The sequence below is a fragment of the Tupaia chinensis genome, unplaced genomic scaffold, assembly GCF_000334495.1.
Source record: "Tupaia chinensis unplaced genomic scaffold, TupChi_1.0 Scaffold138802_1, whole genome shotgun sequence".
Classification (NCBI taxonomy): Eukaryota; Metazoa; Chordata; class Mammalia; order Scandentia; family Tupaiidae; genus Tupaia; species Tupaia belangeri.
The window spans coordinates 462,125-467,544 of record NW_006198695.1 but is presented as its reverse complement, the minus strand read 5'-3'; positions in this window follow the sequence as shown (position 1 = coordinate 467,544).

The window sequence follows — 5,420 nt, the reverse complement described above, 5'->3', positions numbered from 1 at the left end:
CGTCTTCCCGGGCTGCACCCCTCCCAGCCCGCGGGAGACACGCTGAGTGGTGCTGCTCCCCGGCTGCACCCCGGCCTGCCCGCTGGAGACACCCTGAGCCGGTGCTGTGCCTGGCTCCAGCTTAGGGCGGGCCAGAGGCCTGAGTGAAGGGCTCGCTCCCCGCCTTGCTCCCACTTCCTCCTGTGCGCGCTCATGCGCTCCATCATGGACTGAAAAACGTTGGGCCAGCAGGTAGCATAGTGGTTAAGGCGCTAGATTCCCACAGGCTGACTGGAGTTTGAGTCCCAGACCTGGCAGCTTGAAACTCACACCGGACACGTGTGTGCTTGCCCAAATCCCGAGAGGAGAACGGAGGAAAAGGGATTGCAGCGTGGCCATCCCCCTAGACGGCCATTTCTCGCTTTCTCTGGTTCCCTCCAGGGAGCACACATGCGCTATAGCGCGCGCGCGCACACACACACACACACACACACACACACAGTTTTTTTTTGTTTTTTGTTTTTTTTTTTTGAGAGATTTTCACTGTACGGTGCGTGCGCTCACCAGACAGACAGAGAGAGACATAGAGACAGAAAGCGAGAAATCACCCCCCAGGGGGGATGGTCACGCCGCAATCCCTTCTCCTCCATTCTCCTCTCGGGATCTTGGGCACGCACGCACACGCGCCCGGCGTGAGTGTTAAGCCACTGGGTCCAGGACGTGAACCGCGGTCGACTACATGGGAGTCCAGCGACATAGCCATTACGCTAACTGCTGGTTCCCATACACACAAAGTTTTTTTAAAATTCAAATATACAAACAAACACTTCTGGCAGTATTTTCCTTTTTCTCCACAGAGAAAACTTCATAAAATTACTATCTGACCTAAAATATTTTCATGATGACATTTACTTACAGGCTAAGTTTCAAAATTCTTTTGCAAGGCTTATTAGTTGCCAGAAAGCGTGAAACATATTTATTTCCTTATTCTTTTAAAAAATATTTTGCATTCTGGGTCAGGCCCATTGGCTGGTCCCAGCGGTGGGACTGAGCCATTCTGTGCACAGTAGTCTTTTCAGGGGTCAACCTGAGGAGACTCTAGTTCCGTCTTCACGCAAACTCTAACACAGCTGAGAATAGGAATCTTAGGAATCTGTTTTAGATCTGCTTAGGCCACACCCTTAACACAGTGAGTCAGTTCAATTTAAGGGAGGGAGATTGTCGCAGATAAACTGGGCGGGTCTTAGCAATGGAAAGGCTCCAATAGCAGAGGGGATGCTCTCCTTCTTAAGAACGCTGCCAGGGAACCAGCAGTTAGCGTAATGACTATGTCACTGGACTCCCATGTAGTCGACCACGGTTCGCGTCCCGGACCCGGTGGCTGAAACTCATGCTGGGCGCGTGTGCATGCGTGCCCAAGATCCCGAGAGGAGAATGGAGGAGAAGGGATTGAGGTGTGGCCATCCACCCTGGGGGGTGATTTCTCACTTTCTGTCTCTCTGTCTCTGTCTCTCTCTGTCTTTCTGGCAAGCGCACGTACCCTATAGCAAAAAAAAAAAATCTCAAAAAAAAAAAAAAAGAACTGAAGAGATTCAAGCTGCATCCTGCCCTTCCTGAGAGCTCGCCTATCAGCAGGGTGTGCACTGGCCTACCAGCCCAGCCCAGTTCTCTCAGTCAGTTCTTGCAGTGCGAATATCCCACTGGTTATGCTATTCTCATTGAAATTTCATGGACGGGGCAAAAAATACTTGAACAAAAGAGTAATGAAATGGACAACATAATTTTTACTGTGCTCGGTGCTACATGAGAATGAAATACAGCCATCGAAAGGGACTCACTGTGTTCGCTGCTCTTACTCCATTTATATTTTAACGGATGATGGTATCTGATGATGACGATATTTTTAGCATAACTTTTGCTGAACAGCTTTAGCTCTGATAATCTACACAAAGTGCCCTTCCACTATAACAAGAATATCAGTAATGAAAACAATGCTGTGGGCCAGCAGGTGGCACGGTAGTTAAGGTGCTGATCACACATGGCTGACTGCAGTTCAAGTCCTAGACCCAGCAGCCTGAAAACATTCTGGGCACAACCCTCACACCCCAGGGGTGATTTCCCACTTCCCTTCTCTCTCTGTCTCTTTCTGTCTTTTTCTAGTGAGTACACATGCCCTATGGCAAAAATTTAAAAGAAAGAAAGCAAGCAAAACAAAGCTAGTAATTAGAGCAGCTGTTTCTTGAGTGTTTAAGACACATCAGACACTGTAATAATCATTTCATGAATACTATTTCCTTAAATAATCCTCCCAATAGTATATGATGTAGGTGTTGCTAGTTTTTGTGTTTTTTCCTCCCAGGCAAAAACCTGAAGATTGAGGAGTTTAGTAACTTATCCCCAATTCCCAGGTAATAGATGGTACAGGAAGAATTTGAACCTGACTCTTACCAGTATGAGGTTCAGCCCATTCCTCTGTTTAACTTGGTAGTTCTAGTTCAACTCTGATGCAAGTACTATTTTCCACTGGAACTAGGGTAACACATAAGCATTTGCGAAATATCTTACTATAGAAAACATAGCAAGATGCAATGCAAAAGTAGGTCTTCTGGGGACCAGCAGTTAGCGTAATGGCTATGTTGCTGGACTCCCATGTAGTCGACCACGGTTCAAGTCCTGGACCCGATGGCTTAAACTCACACCAGGCACGTGTGCTTGTGTGCCCAAGATCCCGAGAGGAGAATGGAGGAGAAGGGATTGTGGCATGGCCATTCCCCCTGGGGGGTGATTTCTCGCTTTCTGTCTCTCTGTTTCTCTCTCTCTGTCTTTCTGGTGAGCGCACGCACCCTATAGCAAAAACCTCTCTCAAAAATAAATAAATAAATAAATAAAAGTAGGTCTTCTGGACGCTTTGATCAACCCATCAGTCAGACTCAGTTTATTCTCTGACTCTCCACAGAACTCACTCTTTCAGCATGGGATACAAGGCTCTGAAATGACAACTGTATACATCCTTCTTTCGATTAGGGTGTTTGCCCACTAAGGGAAGCTATCTTTGGATAAATAGCCACTCCAGTGCCTAGACTAATGCCTTAAATTGAATAAGTGATCAATCAGTATACATTTCATAAAACTAATTTAAAAGTAGAAGCTCTTCTTTTTACCCATTTCTATGAACTATGATTAGTATAAAAAGAGAGAAGAGGGGCCAGCAGATGGAATAATGGCTACATCACTGGACCCCCACATAGTAGACCGAGGTTCCAGTTTCGGACCTGGAGGTTTAAAACTCGTGCCAGGTGTGTGTGCGTGCATGCCCAAAATCCTGAGAGGAGACTGGAACAGAAGGGAATGCAGCATGGCTAGCTCCCCTGCGGGTGATTTCTCACTCTCTGTCTCTGTCTCTGTTTGTGGCCATGGCGCAATCCTTTCTTCTTCTTCTTTTTTTTTTGGAGAGGTTTTTCTATAGGGCGCGTGCGCTCGCCAGAAGAAAAAGAAAGCAAGAAATCACCCCCAGGGGGATGGCTACACTGCAATCCCTTCTCCTCCATTCTCCTCTCGGGATCTTGGGCACACACGCACATACACCCGGCGTGAGTTTAAGCCACCGGGTCCGGGACTTGAACCGCTGTCGACTACATGGGAGTCCAGCGACATAGCCATTATGCCAACTGCTGGTCCCACAATCTCTTCTTCTCAGTGTCTCTGTCCCATCATGATTCTGTGCACATTCTCACACGCACTTGGCATCTTTTTCAAGTTACCAAGGCTGGGACTTGAACTGGTGGTCAGTCAAATGTGGGATTCAGCTCTTTTATCCTGGTAAATAGACCACGGACTGGCCCACAGGTCTGTTCTTATTCTTACCAGAGTACAGGTCCTGACTTAAGACCCTATGTTACTCATCACATTCTTTCTCCCTAAATGTAAGCTATTTCTCCCTATCTCTTCCATATTAATGGCCGTAAACTGCGGCAGGGAAGGCAGTCCTTTAATGAGTTTCCTTACATCACATAAAATATTCAATATGTGACATATATATATATATTTTTTGAGCAGGTATCTAGCAGCAATATTCTCCATATACGGCTGTACAAGTATATCTTGGAGAACCAGCAGGCGGCATGGACGTTAAGGTGACTGGATCCCACATGGCCAGTTGTGTGGTTTGAGTCCTGGACTTGGTGACTGACTTGAAAATCACACTGGACCTGTGTGCACGCATGCTCAAAATCCCAAGAGAAGAGTGGAGGAGGAGGGATTGCAGTGTGGCCATCCTCCCTGGGGGACTGATTTCTCACTTTCTCGCTCACTCTCCAGTGGGCACATGTACCCTATAGCAAAACACTAAAAAAAAAAGCAATAGACGCATACTCTGACCCACATGCTCCTTTCTAGAGTGACATGGCATTCTTCAGTGGTGAGGTGGAGTCCATGGTTAGTCCACTGGAGTCAGGGGGACCTTTGTAACTGCCTTTCCTAAGAGAACGGAAGGCCCGAGGCCCACTGTGTGACTTTGTGGCTTCTCAGGACAAGCATCACAAACAGTGCTGCTTCGGGAGCTCTTCCTACTGCAGGGGTTGTCCCGCGACTCTAGCCACCAGCTCCGAAGGGAACTCTGGTCACGTGCAAAGAGGATGACCAGGTGATCAGGCTGATGGCCCAAGCCAGACTGTCAGGGTATCCCTGAAGCCAGCCGGGCATCCAGCCACACAGGAGACAACAGCAGACTTCAACTGTCATGCCTTCCCGCTGAGACCACGGATATCCCGGAACCGAGGTTAGTCATGTTCCACCTGAACTCCTGACCACAGTCATTGTGAGAGATAAAAAATGATTACTGTGGTTTAAGTCACTAAATTCAAATGAGTTTTTAAACAGAGCCCTAGAACACACACACACACACACACACACACACACACCACAGAAAGCAAACTGTCATGACACAAGATTTAACTCCCACTGTGAATAATGATCACTTTAATACTGTTCTCTATATTGTATATATTATTGTATATCTATTATATTTTATTGTTATTATTTTATATATGTAATCTATTTAATACTGCGATTTCATGATGCAATTTTGGGTTACAACCTGCAGCTTAAGAGACACGGTTGTGTGGGACCAGCAGCTGGCATAATGGTTACATTGTTGGATTCCCACGTAGTGGACCATAGTTCAAGTCCTGGACCCAGCAGCTTAAAACTCACTTTGGATGCATGTGTGTGTGTGTCCAAAATCCCAACGGGAGACTGGAGGAGACTGGACTGCGGAGTGGCCATCCCCTCTGTGGGGGGGCGATTTCTTGTTTTCTGTCTCTCTCTGTCTCTCTCTGTCCCTCCAGTAAGTGTGCATACCCTACAGCAAAAATCTCTCTCAAAAAAAAAATACTGTCTCAATGCAAAAAGAGATAAGTTTCAAGGAAAATTATAAATTAAGC